The 17,233-nt window shown below is 32.2% G+C and overlaps 1 protein-coding gene and 1 long non-coding RNA gene across 2 annotated transcripts in view; one reads left to right on the top strand and one right to left on the bottom strand.

Moving 5' to 3' along the window:
• dysc (whirlin protein dyschronic) overlaps positions 1–17,233 on the bottom strand; it is an 832,089-nt gene that overhangs the window by 243,136 nt on the left and 571,720 nt on the right. The window lies entirely within an intron of this gene.
• The window catches only part of LOC140445301 (uncharacterized), a 108,510-nt gene continuing 102,611 nt past the window's right edge, over positions 11,335–17,233 (top strand). The window contains exon 1 of the long non-coding RNA XR_011951384.1: positions 11,335–11,534. This is a non-coding gene — a long non-coding RNA (uncharacterized lncRNA). The remainder of the gene's footprint in view (positions 11,535–17,233) is intronic.

The following is a 17,233-nucleotide window of genomic DNA, read 5'->3' as shown; positions in this document are numbered from 1 at the left end:
GAGTCACAACCTTTATTTTAAATGAAGATATTTAAAAATGCTTTTAGTTAAAAATTATTCTTCTGAAGAACCTGTTCTAGCTAAGCGCCCAAAGTCGACTAATATATTCTGGGGAATTTAAAAACAATGGTTTTCTTTTACGGTATTTATAATCCTAACTTCCAAGAAGTATAAAAATAAATATATAACACGAAATAAAACACGGAGACTCCTTATCAATGGTATTGTTATTACATCGTTAGATTAGATAATAGGAAAGTTATAATTCACAGGAAGGATGAGAAAGAATGAGACGAGGCGTACACTAAAAATTTAAAATTTTTTTTAATAACCGCATCAACCACTGAGAATTATTAGCGGGAGAACAAAATACAATAATTACAATATAAAATTACAAATAATTTAATATAGTAATATAGTAATAATAAGTAAATTACAATTTTAGTTGTGTTGATGTTAATTTAGGTTAGTTTAGGTTGATGTTAAGAAAGGGCGCATTTTTCAGAGTACAACTGCACGTAGATAATGCTCCAATCGAGCAAGTGAAAACATTCAAATACTTGGGAATGATGGTGAATGACCAATGGGATCCTCAACAAGAAATAAAATGCCGTACCGAACAAGCAAGACAAGCTTTTCTTAAATTTAAACTGCTACTTTGTAACCGCAATCTTTCCTTCAATCTCCGTTACAGAATGGTTAAGTGCTATGTATGGTCCATATTGTTGTACGGCATGGAGACATGGACGTTGAAAATATCTTCCATTAACAAGTTGGAAGCCTTCGAAATGTGGACCTTGCGAAGAATGTTCCGCATACCATGGACAGATAGGGTGAGAAAAGAGGAAGTCCTAAGAAGAGCAAATACTGAGAGAGAATTGCTCAGCTTGATCAAGGCACGAAAGATTGGATACCTGGGCCACATCCTGAGAGGGGAAAAATACGCAATCCCTCAACTAATTATCCAAGGAAAGATTGAGGGCAAGAGAGGAGTAGGTCGCAAACAAATGTCGTGGCTGCAAAACATAAAGAACTGGACAGGCGTAACTAACACTGGCGAACTTTTGCATGCCGCAAAAGACAGACGTCTGACCTTAAGATAATTCACCAACGCACTATATGTGCACGGCACCATAAGAACAAGATGATGTTAATTAAAAAATTAAAGTTATGGGACAAGTCAGTTTTATTTTGAATTTTAATCCAATAAAAGGCAGATCTCGAGCACAGTTTTTATTAAATATTGCCCAAGTACTTTTGCTCCTAGAGCATCTTCAGGGGCATTTCGTCCAAATTAGGCTATCTAACAATTTGGTGAATGTCATTAACGTTAACTAATACATTTACACAACACGAGACAAAGGACAAACAGTTTAAAAATTATTATAAAATTGAGGAAGCTAGATTCTCTCTCCAGCTGTCACCCAATATGTAGCTTCTTCAATTTTATAATAATTTTTAAACTGTTTGACCTTTGTCTCGTGTTGTGTAAATATATTAGTTAACGTTTATGACATTCACCAAATTGTTAGATAGCCTAATTTGGATGAAATGCCCCTGAAGATGCTCTAGGAGCGAAAGTACTTGGGCAAGATTTAATAAAAACTGTGTTCGATATCTGCCGTTTATTTGATTAAATTTCATTCATTCGAGCGTTCAACCTTAAAGTTTTATTTTGCTTCAAATATTAATATAGGTACTTTGCATGTTGTTAACCCATTTAATGCCGAAACGTTGGTCTTTCTTATGTTGATGAGATTTTTAATTTTTAGGCTTATTAACGTTAACAAAAGTAAAGTAAGGAAGAAATTTTGCAAAAAAGGAGTATATTTTTCCAAAAATGGTGATTGTGAATAACAAATAATTAAAAGTACTAAAATTTTAAAACTTACAGATTTTTATTCGAATTATTTCAACAAATTAAAATAAAAAAATCTTAAATATCTAGTATGTATGATACTATATGATAGTATGTATGAACATTGTTTTGAATGTAGTGCTACACTTGTATCGTACCTTGAGTGACTATACAAATTGGCTGAAGGTTTGCTGGGTTCTCTCTTTTTGTTGTCTTTTCAAAAGATTTAAGAGTGCCTACTGTAATTGTGCGACGATGCTGTAGATGATCCATTTTACCACCACTAATTCTATGCAGTTGCCAGGCATTTTGTTCTGCTTAATCCTCTATGTAGCTTATTATGAGAAAATACCATTTCTCGCCATGGATAGCTACTCTGTAGTACCTGATATTTTCATCTGCCTGATCGACGTCACCCATGTTTTCATTATACTGTTTTATTATAGTAGGTTGATCAACGAGCACCTTCTTTTTTCTTTTTGAGAATACCGTTGTACTTGCTTTGTTGGATATATCTGATTGTAATTGGATATTATGGAAACAACATTATTGTCATTCCATTTGCAAACTACTATTTCACTTTCCTCTGTCATACAGTAGTCAAACGAACCTCTTTCTATCTTTTTCAGTGTGTCTAAACCCTCAATATTACAATCTTTACCTAGACGATTTTCTTTTATTTTACCTCTTCCTTTACATTCCCTTGATTTAAGTTCTATCAAAAGCTTTAGTGTGGAAAAATAGTTGTCAAAATATATATCATACCGTAATTTGGAAGCCTTGTCTTCTAGGGCATCAACAAATTGTAAGACAACAGACAGGTCCCAAACCAAGAAGTTTATATTTATCTTGAATAGTGGTTGAAGATCCCTGATATGGACCAAACCACTCCACATAACCTATCCTAGTAGTTCCCATCCAAAACTTATATCCCCATCTAATGCACATAAACTGCTTGGATCCATGTTTTCCATAATACGGAACCATTGACTCATCCAAGCTGTGGTCTTCTTCTTGTGGTGCATCAATCAGAAGTCGAACCTTTGAAAATTTGTCCTATGTATCCAATTTTGCATTGTCACAGCAATGAATATTATGTATGATAAATCTGAAATGGTTTCTAGATATTGCATTAGCTACAAGGTGAGTAGAATCAAGGGATTTTTCTCAGTACATATATCACCTAGGAACACTAATATATCCACTATATAATAAAATTTCAATAAAATAGTTACAATTTTGTTTGTTGTAATATCGCCTTCACGGTTATGTAAATTGGCGTACATATTTGAAAACTCAACAAGCATTTGAATAACTATTATTAAAAAAATACGAAAAAAGTATCTACCGGAGAAATGATGTTTTTTGAACTTTCTATTATACTCCAACTTAAAATCTTGCTATGTATATTTTTCTTGGTCCATCGATAGTTTTTGCGGCGTTTGTTCTTCTGTTCTTTTACATTTACTGTAGGAGCTACTTGCTTTTTAGACTGTGGCGTCTTCTTCTTAGAGTGCAGCAAAGACATGTCGCCTTCATCTTCATTGATATCGAATTTGGTATGGGTTTTGGATCATTTATGATTATCTCTGCCTCTACTCGTAGTTGGTTTCCTGGAAAGTTACTTATTTCCACAGCCTCTTCATTTCCGCTGTCCTCGTCAATCTCTTTCCCATCTTTGGGTGGAAAAATAATGATGTCATCAGGAAGTTTATTATCTGACAGATTAAATTTCATATTATAATTGAGGCAATGAAGCTCAAAAATCGACTCAATCGTCGAAAATGGGCCCAGTAAGACGGTTTGAGATGCAGTTTCATGCATTCGGTGATTCTTGAGAGTGTCAAGAAATTTTGTAAACTAATGCGACCATGAAGAAATGAAAATTGCATTTGGAAAATGTATTTTCCAAAGTTGCAAATTTAAAAATTTTTAACTCGGCAAATAACGAATACAATACGTCCAGTTTTGCTACTCGGTGGTTTTTAGGATCGCTAAACACGAATATCATGTCGACGAAGGTCTCTGGTGTACCCGGTGCCCAGGATATCATACCCTCTTACTGCGCCGATGTTCGAAGGTTCATTGTCTTATTTCCTCAACTATTATTTATTTCAATGTTACTGCTTTGTATGTTTTAAATTTTACATAACAGCTTATTTCCCTTTTACTGTTTTTTTGTATATTACCGAGAATTTCTTTCTTATCAATGTTTGCTATGAGGTAGTTACTTTTATTATATAAATAATAAATATATCTCCAAAATGATGCAAAAAAGTGTACTACTGTTACCTTCGGGCTTCCCTCTAAAACACCCCTCGTAGAGAGGTAACAACGCAAAAAATCGATTTACCAAGAATCTGTAAACCGTAGAAAAAAAATGGTTTAAATAAGAAATGTAGCTGAGATGACAGTTTTTGTATAAAAATAATCGTTCTCTCACAAACAACGCTTGAAGCGACCGTCGATTTTGAATGTCACTTATGCGGGCGAAATCAATGTTTAATAAAATCTGTATCAGCTCGACGGTAAAAGTTCGATATCTTTTGATTTAAGTGTCCTATCGTTAAAAATCATGATGCGTTTTAGGGTTAAAGAGTTCAGCTTTTGTATACAATTTTTGTATTTGTTGCAAATAAACTCAGATTTTATAAATGTTGTAAATGAATAAACGTGGCGTGATTTTTGCCATTTTTTATTATTCTCATGAGATCAATACAATCCTATCCTTTTCATTGACTGGTCAATATAAAGTTTCGATTACTAGAGCATAACGAATTTAAAACGAATAGCATGACATTTTAGTTTTAAGTTTTGGCAACAAATGTGAGGTATTTGAAATATGCGTCAAAAACGCTGGATTTAATCTTTCACATAACAAACTATTTAAAACATTTAAAACTTTTTTTTACGTACGTTTTTTAAAACAACCAAACTTCTGCTATAAAATACATCCAAACCGTCTTCTTGAATTCCTTTCCCGTGACGTGCGGTCGTTTGTAATGTAAAACATCAAATTGTGCGTTTTTTATTCATATTTTAAATGACTCGAATTTGTTGCCATAACACAAAATGAAAATTTCTTGTCACAGTTTCCTTGTCTTTCCTTGTCTTCTTCTGCAGTTACTTGCGATTCGAATACAGTACAATAAGATTTGTTTAATTGTTTCTAAGCTTGAGAACCTGTAAAAAATATAATTATTTGCAACAAGATTCGCTCAATACCTTTATATTTCGTTCTTCTACATGAGTGTCTAATTTTCCTCATGATGGGAGTTTCAGTTTAGTTTATTTTAACCACTAAGGCTTATTTCACTACAATGAGGAAGTACTGCTTGTAACAGCAGTGATATGAGTCAGAGACTCTTTGTTGACGAGTGCACTAATTTATCCAGGTTCGCAGTCTTCGGTCAATATGAAATAAGGTGCCACAAGCTGAATGGCATTGCACGCTAAGGAAAAAGTTACTAACAGGAACAGGAAATGAAAAGCTAAATATATCAAAATGGCGCCTATCGTTAAATATGGCTCAATTTAATCAATTTATAAGCCAATTTGAAATAAAAAGATTTTAGTTTTGCAAAATATAACCAAAAAAGGCTCTAAATAGATTAAATTAAAATATTAGTTTTAGACTAATGGCTAGTCTTCTACGGTCGTTACCCACTAAAATATACCAACCTATATACAATAATTTGTTCACACGGTCTGTTCAATCGTTGCATATTTACTAAATCTGAAACCGATGTAAATTTACCGAGTAGACAATTAATTCAATACTGTATAAAAATAATGTTAGCTACGAAAAGAAGATACACAAAAATAGTAACTATTATATTCGCTACAATGTGGTAGGTCTTGCTCAATTTAATTACCTAGCTACCTATATATCTCTATGTAAACTAATAAGCCTGCATTGATAAAGTATGCAACGGTAATTTAAATGCTAATTAACACTACCTAAGAGTCTGCAGGTGTATCGACGCGTTTTAAGTCATTATATCGTTATGTTTTACTACTAATACTAACTTTACCAAAAAGAACACAAGTCAGTTCATTGACTAATAGCCTAAGGTCAAGCATTGGCTTAAATAAATTCAAGGAAGTTGTAAAAATCTAGAAATGTTAAAACTAATTCATAGGTATAGGCTCTGCTATAGTATATTAAGTAGGCCAGTTCCTTAGGATAATTTATCTAGTAAATGGTAATTTCTCATCGACAGATTTTTGAACATCTGTCTAAAGTCATAAATATAATAAATAATTTAAATTTTAATTTGTTTTTGTTAGAATATCTTGCTTATAACAACTAAATTATTTTTTTAAAATATCAATATGAACACAGTCTTCGAAAGCTGTAGGGGAGTAATTAAGAACAAGACTTAATCGTGGTCTAGTTAAAGTTAAGGAGATAATGGACGAAGAAACAAGCTACACAAGAAGTGGCAACGAAATAGAGTTAATCATAATTTTGAAAATTATAAAGCCGTAAAAATAGTACAAATGCTTCTGTTACAAAAGAATATGAATATAAAAATCTTAACTTGCCAAACAAAGGAAGAACATTTTGACTCTTTGCGTTTATCAGTCTATGTGAGGTCAACACACAATTCGCGTGGGCATGCTCCTAAACAAATTGTCAATATTTTGCCGTAGTAGGTTCTTTCATTCATCAAGCGTAGTTTGTATGAGCTGTGCGATGTTTTGTGGATTATCCCGGCGAGCTCTAATTCTTCTTTTAAACATATCCCACAAATGCTGTATAGGGTTAAATCTGTAGTCACTCTGCTGGTATGTGATGGGCACTCTGCGGTGCATTATCATGAATTAAAATTAAATTTTCTCCCATTGCACCTCTTCAGAGTCTAATTACAGATTCTCAAACTAAATCAACCTAACTGTGAGCTGTTATTAAATATTAAATTAAAAGAGTTTTTCAATCGATCAGAATGCCTCCCCAGAACATAACACTTCCTTTTTTATATCTCTGAACAGATCTGGTAGATTATATTCTAGCTTGTCTTCCTCGTCCTCTAAATACACAAATTCATAGGTCATCCGATTTTACACAAATCCTGGTTTTATCTGAAACTAAAACATTTTGCAAATTTCGAATGTTTCAGTTTTGCTGTTAAACACACCAATTTAGCCTATCGATCTTGTGATGTCTGGATAACTCAGAAACTCGTAATTTTCCACTGCTGTATACTTCGTGGGCACAAAGTATTTGTCTTATCGTTTCAACTAAAACACTTACACCCGTAGCTTTCAAAAGTTCAATTTGGAGCTGCGAGTGACAAACTGTTGGGTTTCTTCTACCTACTTACATAATGTCACGATCGTGGCGAGACATTGATACTTTTTGTCAACTTTTCTTTGTCGATTTTTGGCGTTCCTAATTCAGGATACTTAGCATATATTTTTGACACAACGCCCTGTTTTACGCCTACTGCTGCAGCTCTCTGGGACATACATTCATTGCTCCACAAGACCAATAATCGTTCCCCTTTGCACATCCGTTAACCCCATATAAGGCATATTTTCGTTTTAAAACGCAAAAGTTAATTTATTTTTATTTAATTTACAACTAAAGCAAATAGTCCAAGTTGTGAGGCAGCTTTCGTAGGAAAAATGTTTTTGATTCGGTTTCTTTGCAGATTCCTGTTGAAAAATGTCCTCTTTAAAAAATCTGAAGGGTGCCCGACAAAATTTTTGGGCAAATTGTTTTTTTTTTAAACAAATTACAAAAGTTACCTATTTTGCCATGGAAAACATTTTTTTAATTTTGTGTTTTATTTTAAACAAAAAAGGTCTAATGTCATTTTTTTCTAATGTTGACAATTTTCGAGTTATAAGCAATTTAAAATTTGAAAAATTCGGTAATTCGCATTTTCAGGATTCGAAAATTCATAATGTAAATTATTATTTTTGAGGTTTCCAAGTGTCTTGATTTATGTTAAAATATTTATTTTAAGATTCTAAAGAGTTAATTAACCTCAATATCAATTGACAACCTCAAAAATAATAATTTACTTATGAGTTTTCAAGCCTCCAAAATGCGCATTTTTGCATTTTTCAGATTTTAAATCGCTTATAACTCGAAAACTATTAACATTAGAAAAAAATGATGTTTGACCTTTGTTGTATAAAATGATCCAAAAAATTTAAAAAATGTTTTTCGGACCAAAAAACATGATTTTTAGGATTTGTTTAATGTCCCTCTTCGCCTCTTCGCCTCTTCGCTACTATCTACAATCTTATTCATCAGAACCTGCAATTCTTTAATCGACTCTGCTATTACTAAAGACTTGTTTACACGAGTAGAGTTGTGAGGAGAGTAGAGTAGCGAGTAGAGTCGACTCTACTCGCTACTCTACTAAAAATGGCTTGATACCGTTCACACGAGGAGAGTTACAAGTATAGTACTTATGCTAGTATACTGTGGAGTAGGTGTTTGTTTAGTACAAAATGAATTCAAGGAAAAGAAAATTGATTCAAAATTGTTTAGCTTCTGTTGCAAATGCATTTGTAAATGAGGTCGCTTTGTAACAAAGAAAAGAGTGGATGAGAGAGTGGCTTAAAAGAAGGAATACACACGGGGCCTCAGCTCTTTTATCTTGATAAGAATATATTTTTTATTTCTTATTGTGTTTTTTATTAACAAGTAATAAAAACCTGTAACTTGCCCGTGAGCCTTCAGTTTTCTTGTTTCTTTTGGCACCTTTCATGATTGCTTCGATAGGAGTGAACCATTTCACGTTCGGAACGTATACATCGCCTGAAAATGAACCCCATTTTTTTGATTTTTGTATTTTTAAACACTCTTGATTATAAGTGCACCTTATATTCTTAATTTTTTGCTTGATCTCGTTTACTCCAAAGCCCCTTTTTGCCATTCTTGCGACGATTTCATCCTCCACAGCTTGCCTCATACTTTTATTTCTGTAGTGTACACTACCTAAATTCCATAAACACTGGTATTCGCCATACATCTCTACAAGTTTTAAAGTGAAAGTGAAATGAAGTTCATCTTCGGTGAACTTCATTTTCACTATTTACACAAAACACAACCCCAGACGGAATGACAGCGTCCCTATGCACTCTCCTACCTACTCTACTCTACCAGAATTGACCGCATTCCATGGGTAGAGTGAGCAGGCGAGTGGATATTTTGGCGGTGGTGGTGGTAGTAGAGTAGAGTTACTTTGCCACATGTTGCTAGTCACTCTACTCTACCACGTACTATGCACTCTACTTGCTACTCTACTGCGCTGAGCGTTTTTATGGGTAGAGTTACTCTACTATACCAAGTACTGGCATGATTACTCTACCCGTGTAAACGGGTCTTAACGTATCGCCGGTGTATCTGATACTATTTATAGGTTCTCCATTGACTTTAATTCCAACTGATGTTTCCTTTGGTACTTTTTGAACTATCTCCTCTAAATATTGGTTATATCCCTAAGGGCCTTATCCCTTGTTGTATTTCTATTTCTTTTAATAGTTTGTTGCCAATCTTTACAAATGTACTTTCATTTAAGTAAAGGTTTGATATTATTCTAATATCTTTCATATCCAGAAATTTTGTGAAATGCCTTGTTATAATCAAGGAAACATATATAAAGAAGTTGGTTAACATTAATATATCTTTGCGCCAATACATTACGGGCAATCAAGGCATCTCTTATAGCCATTGGGTTTCTAAAGGCAAACTGATTGTTACTAATATCTTGCTCCAGTTTTCTAAAAATCCTTTGATGTATAATTTTTAGAAAATCTTTAGAGTGTGACTCATTAAGCTGATGGCTTGGTCGTCACAGCACTCTCTAGCGTTATTTTTTTCGTTACACTACTAAGTTACGAATGTCGACCTAAGCCATAATTTCTGCTGGTATCTCGTCAGGACCTGTAACTTTATTATCTTTTGTCAATTTTACTAAATAAATGGTTTTTTTATAATGGACCCAGTTTCTCCTCTGATGCATAGTTCTATGTTTGCTGGTTGCCTCTCTTCTTTTTACCTCTTTCATCTAGCAGGATACTACTGTGGTTTGTGTTTTGGATGCCGGCCAGTTCTTTTACCTTCCCATGTAGATTGAAGTCATTATGCATTTACACTAGTACTTCTATTTCCTCATGCTTGTTTGAGTACCATTTTCCTTGGCTTCTCTTAGTTTCTTTCTAATTTCACTATCAATGCCTTTTTACTTTTCGATGTCTAGGTTTTTGTATAATCTTCTCTTTTCCATCACTTTCAGTATCTCATCATTTATCCATAATTTTGTTGTGTTATTTTTCTTTCCCTTTCTCTAAGTCATATAGAGCATCAATAAAGAAAGCGGATACAGAATGGGGAACAATGAAATTTAAATTTTCTGTGACGCAGAAGAGGCAATATTGATAGCCTTAGATAACAATAATTTAACATGACGATTTTAACTCAGAAAAACAGAACAACAGTATTCAGTAAAGAACCAATAGAATGTAAACTGGAAGTCGATTGGGTTAGCATTAAACAAGTAAAGGATATAAAGTACCTAGGGATTACGTACACTGCCAAGATATGGAGACGTTAAAAAAAGTAATAGATCAAGTACAAGGAGCAAATAGATTAGCAGGATCCTGTAATAACACTATTTGCCGTAACCGACACATTAACTGTAAGATGAAATCAAGAATCCATGAGGCCAATACAATATTCAGAAGAATTACAGCAAACACGCTGAGTCACCGAATAAGGAGTGACGATATCAGAATAACATGTAATTTACCGGGTATAAACAAAGGGACACTAAATAGAAAAAAAGAATGGAACAATCACATCAGTAGAATGACGGGCATGACAATACTCGTTAAAATGGAAAGGGAAAAATCACTAAGTGTTGGAAGAAGTACTGGCCCACCGCACAAAAGATGGAATGACTATCTTCTATAAATGCAACAACCCGCTAACTAACAAGCGTATATATTTATATACACGAAGAAGATGAAGATATTTTCTTTCTCTGTAGGTACTTAGAAAGCCAACACCATTATTTCTAAATACAGATGTTAGGTAGGAAAGGTTAGTTGAACATTATTATTTTAGTTTATTATTATTATTTTGAAAAAGGAAATTTTGACGTCAACTTGACTAATATATTATTCTAAAATAAAAAACACAATTTTGTTTTAGGCCATATTATTAGATCAATACATTTTTGCCTATGTATCATAAAAATATTTGGTTCTAGACGTATACAGTTTACAGTATAGTGTATTCATTATAACAAGCAATTTTTTTGTTTTGTTTTGTTACGCTAATTCTCTTGTGAGTGCTATTAAATCGATAAACTTTCATTAACACATTTAGCCTCGTGATCTTTTGGAACTGGCCTACCATTTCTCTAATAACTAGATAATAAAAACGGTAAATATGGCAACGTGTAATAACTAAACTAAACTCACCTGGTCCTGTAGATACATTCAAGTAAGCATGGAACAAAACAAAATGCAATCAGACCGAGATAGTCAGTCCGTCGAGTACCGGCAGAGGTAACGTTGATCAGTTGTTCATTCATTAGTGACACACTCACTCTTGTTTACCTCGTTACCCGCTTCCAGCAACATCAGATTCGCGGCGAAAGAAATTTTAACGGGTACGGTTTGTGACAAGAACATTAATTTCAGTTTAAAGGTAAGTTTTTAATTTTTGTTTGTTTTTGGAAGCAGGATTTTCCGGCAATCGAACTTAACATTTTTAGATATTAGTATCTAGTAAAAGCTGTGTAAAATAAAAGTGATAACTTTTCTTTGATTATAAATATGGTCAACCTAATTTTTGCAATTAATTTCTTGTTAAACTATTGTATATAAAACTGAGAAAAGTCGTAGTGTTTAAGTACTTTATGCAAAAATTTAATAAATATAAGTATTTATGGCACGCGACATGAAATTCTCAATTAGATATTATGCGAGTGCAGTAATAAACACTGCTCGAGTTGGATACAACATTTTTTCTACGTTCATTTAAAAACCCATCAATGTTCGATTTGGATGGTTCTAGTTCTAAGTCTGGAAAAATAAAAAATGTTATTCTAGTTGAAAAAATTATCAATTTGATAAACAATTTAAATCATTTTAAATTAATTGATAGCGAGCTAAAATTTTGAGGGTTCGTTATGCACTACAAGACCAAATTTGAGAGCAATCACAAAAGTGCAAGTTAATGTTTTCAAATGTTATAAATAATTAACGAGTTTGTCTTATTGTGATCTTTTTAGAGCAACATATTAATTTAAAAATTTTTAGAATATGCCTTTTTAAAGGTGTCATGTATACTTATACGAACACGTATAAGTTCTCTTAATTCTTCTTCTTCCTCTTTAGTAACAATTATGCTTGTTCATAAATGTCTTCATTTCTCTTTCGATTTCTCAGCGTATTTCCTGTAATTCTTCCCACTACTTTTATCTCTGCCGTTTCCATTAGCCTTTGACTTACCAATTGTCTTTATAATGTCATTATTGGTCTGTCACTGGCTTTATAAATTCTTGACTTTATTTCAGTATTAATGTGTCTGTTTCGCCATATAGTGTTATTAAAGCATCCTGCCAGTCTATTTGATTTTGATACTTGATTTCTCACTTCTTTGTCCAGGTCTCCATAGCTGAACAGTGTAATTTCCAGGTATTTTTCCAGTTCTTGTTCGATTCTGATGGCATAAATTTCTATTGTGCATCTGATTGGTTTTTTGCTGATTACTATTGTTTTAGTTTTCTAAGATGTAATTGTTATATTAAATATTTCGTCGTCTGCGAAACAAAGTATTTTTACTTCTTTGTTTCCCATTCTGTATCCTCTTCCCTTTTTGACATTTTTGATGAATTCATTAATGATTAAATTGAAGAGCATTGAAGAGCACAGGACTCAACGAGTCCCTCTGTCTTATTTCGCTGCCTATTTCTATAGGTTCAAAGTCTCTTGCTGTGGGTATATATTAACGGTAAAAATCATAAATACCTGTTTATTACGGAGTCCTGAACACGGTTAAATTAACAGAATAATAAGCTGGAACACTTAAATTCCATATTCAACTAGATAAATCATAAACATAAGTATATGTTATGTATTTTATGTTAATCTCAACAAATTTGGTTGTCACACCTCAAGATAGAAGTAAATTACAAAAACTTTGAGGAGGCCTATGTCCGGCTGTGGACGCAAACATATTCTATATGATGATCAAACGTTTTATTCATTCATTACCAATTTAGAATGTTGCAAAAGTGTTGTGTTGCTTGTTGTAGAGAAGAATTAGTGTGTGGTTAGACTTCAATGGATATAATTTTTAACAGTTTTTATAGTTCTGAAACTATTTTTTTACAGTGGCAGATCTAGACATTTGCCCTGGGTGGAGAATTTTGAACTGGGGGATGGAGGGAACTTCCAATAAAATACTAACCAAAAGGCATTTTTTTATAGCCCCCTTTTTCTATCCGAATTGTCGAATAAAGGCCTCTCCCATTTCTCGCCATTCATCCCTGTTGTGTACTAGGCGTTTCCACATTGGTCCTGCGACTCTTTTGATATCGTCGCTCCACCGCATTTGAGGTCTTCCTCTTGGTCTCTTCGCATCGTACGGTCGCCAGTTTCCGACTTCTTTGTTCCATCTACCATCTTCGAGACGTTCGTTGTGTCCAGCCCATTTCCATTTTAATTTAGCTGCTTGTTTCGCGGCGTCCTTTATTTTTGTTTTGTTCAGATAAAAGGCATAAAAAAGATAAACCCGAACCACATAAGACATAAATAGTAGGTTTTCTTTAATTTTGGACCTTCTTGGGGTTGAGGGAGGGGCCAATTTTCCATTGTTTTACCCTGCTGTCTTGTGACACAACCAATAATTGTAGCTTAATATTAATTATTAAGCTACTCTATATTAATTAATAATAATTGTGGCCCATAAAAACATGATATTTAAAGTTTTTATAGTATTATTTAAAGTTTAAATATAATTTCGTCTTTAAAATAATTATTTCTTTCGTTTTGTAGCGTATTTCTAATAAATTATTTAAATTAAAATTGGCGAATCACTTTTGAGTCATAATCGTTAGTACTATAATCTTAGTTGAGCATCAATTTTCCCTTGTTGGTTTCCTTGTATATTGCCAATCTTCCTGGCGTTCCTCGTCTCCGTCTAAACCATCTCCATTGCCCACAGGTAGCAATAATAGGTTTCGTCTGTAACGACAGTTTTCATTACCTATTGATAGGTATTTTGTTCATCTGAGAGTATTTATTTTAATAAAGGATATTACATCGCTGCCATTTGATACTTCTATATATTGCTTAGAGAGCTAGAAGTTATATTACCTTATTCAGATGCCAATATCATATATTGCATTAAGTGTTCTTAAGGTGTAAGAGTTGCATTATCCAGTGAAAACGTATTGCGATTATATCTCTTAACGATAACCCAATCTCGATGAAATTCTCACAGCTCATAGAAAAAAGCCCAGGAAATTTGCTTCTTAAAAAACAAAATATGTAGTAGAAAACATTGGAAAAAAAATTGTTTTGTAGACCTTCATAACATTTTGAAAACGTCATGTACATTTTAGCGATAATTTCAAACATATTTTATATTAAAATTTTTCCACATATATTAAACTGAAAGGTTCTCAATTTGAAAAGAAAAATTTAGGTACCCACATTATTGGTTTATTAAATTAAATAAATATATATATTAAATAAATAAAAACTACAAATTTTGAAACAAAAAAATTTCAAACAATTTTGTAATTGTTCTTACTGGTGTATGACATTACGTTAAGGATGTCAGATGTGCTAAAACACAATAATACTAAACTGGTATCAATAATTTTTAACCGGGGCATAACGAGTTTTTTTGGAAATAGAATAAAAATCATAAAGATTTTATGAAAAAAAAAAGTATTCTATTATACAAAAAAAGCACGAAAAGCAGCATATAAATTTTGACAAACAGATTTTTTTACAAAAATTTCCCTAAAACATAGTATGTAATAATTTCTAAGCTTAGTTTAGGGACTAGTAAATACCTATTATAAATTTAAAAATAAAATACAACAAAAAAAATAGATAACTGAAACAAAATTATTTTAACCTAATTTTGATTGACATACCTTTTATAATTCTTTAAATGTTTCATTGTAAAATGTCGGTGCCTGTCACTCAAAATATTTGTCTAAATCGAAAAGCTTTCATTGTCCACACAGGTTATCGGTGACTACTTATACTTTGCTACTACTATCGGATTCATATTTATATCTTCAACCTGTTCTCCATTTAAAATTGAAAATAGTTTCTTCATCTTTTGAATTTTCATCGTTTTTCAAAACTTTTGATTTTTTGGATCGTCTTAACTAATGACATTTGCTGTTTCTCCAAAAGTTGCTTTTAAAAATAGCAAGATTATTTTGTAATTCTATATCACCTAAAACATTCTGACAATCTTTCATCGATTTGCTAGCGGTACATTGAAGCTCCAATACGAAGCTTTCAAAATTTTCGGTATATTCTGCATAGTATAAAGCTTTCTCCAAAAAATTGCACCCTTGAAGGAGCTTTATTGAAAAATTTTTTCCCAATCAACTTATTAACAAGTGAAAACTGCAGCCATATAGAATTAGGTTTGGATAAAATACTTTGAGATTGGATGCTGTTTTGTATATGTATATCCCGAAGTTGATTGTTTGTAGCTTACATTTATTTGTAAACCTCTTTAGGGATTTTTGACGTAAATATGTTTTTACATGTTGTTTACTATATTGTATTTTTTGTCACATTGTAGCTGTAATCAGTAATAGCATTATTGAACTAAGCTCCTTGGAGAATCAATACAGGGTGTTTCCTGCTCAGTTTCGTTGCTTAAAAAAGTGCACCCGGAAATGTTTCGCTACAGATATACATGAAGATAAACTATATGTTTATTTTTGTTTTTTTCTAAATAATATCTGAGATAATATAGTTGAATATTATTACTTTTTTACTTGAATACATAGTAAGATACGATAAAAGTTGTGACTTCTATCAAGTACATCTTTGTAGTAAATTTTGAAAATATTCCCTAATTTAGAATAACGTGCAGCGATTAGTTTAAATCAAAATATCTGGAAAATAGTTGTTCATAGGGACATCTATCACGTATACTTTTTCTACAACAAAATGATAGAGAAATCCATTTTCTGACGTAATGAAGTCCACGTACGTACTTTATGGTTTTACAAAAAGTACTGAATCACTATACTGTGGTCATATTCAAATGTTGCTTGTCAAGATACACCCAAATACCAATTTTCATCCAAATATCGACATAATTTCAAATATTACTTGTAAAAAAAAACGAAAATAAACATAAAAATTTAACACCCTGTATTTCTGTAGAAACACGAACACATATTTATATTATTTCTTTTAAGCAGGAAACTCAACTAAATTTTTTCGCATTATTAAGGAAACACCCTATGGATATGGATAATTTGTAAAATAAAAATTACCTCTTTACAATATGTTTTACAAAATAATTTACCATGTTCGAATGTTAACTACTCATAGTCCTTTATCCATTCCATTACCGTTCATTTTGGCTTGGTATTTTAATTTAATTCACAAATATGTAACACAAATACCGTTATACTGCGTACATGAAAAGCAACAATAAATGACTAAATAATCTAAACATGTACCCTCTCAACGGTGTTTTACCTACAGATTAGCAAAGATGTCGATATAATTAATTTTTTTTGACAGACTTACCATAAAACCATGATAAACCATGTTTTGAAGATAAAAATCATATAAAAATTATGTCAAATGCAAAAATAATAAGAATGTATATAAAAAAAGCACCAAATCAGCACATAAATTCAAAAAAGTTAATTTGAATTTACGAATCCAGTTTCCAGAATCCAGAATCCAGAAAAAAGGGCTAACTAGGGTTCTATTGGTCGTAGGACATTGTGTTTTTTTTAAATTCGTGTAAAAGTGCTAACATTTCGAAAAAAAAATATATTATAGAGTTATTTTTTAAATGTTTATAAGCTTAAAATTATATTACTTTTGCAAACCTATTTGAGAATATTTAACATAAATTTTTTAATAGTTAAATAATGTAGTTTGATAAAATAATCCTTTTTCTTCAATTTGGTGCTTTCAGAATTCTTGTAGACCTAATAGTTTACGCATGATAACGTTGTAGACAAAAGCTTTCTGGGTAAACAATTTAAATTTTGCAACATCTGTTAAGTGAAACTTTTATAGCTGAATACATGTGATATTGTCCCTATTCTCACGCGAAATTAAAGTTTTTTTTGTGCATTTTTAAAAAAAGTAATAATAGTTTTCAAAAAGTCGACT

The sequence above is a fragment of the Diabrotica undecimpunctata genome, chromosome 7 (assembly GCF_040954645.1).
Source record: "Diabrotica undecimpunctata isolate CICGRU chromosome 7, icDiaUnde3, whole genome shotgun sequence".
Lineage (NCBI taxonomy): Eukaryota > Metazoa > Arthropoda > Insecta > Coleoptera > Chrysomelidae > Diabrotica > Diabrotica undecimpunctata.
This window is presented reverse-complemented; position numbering and strand designations above follow the sequence as displayed.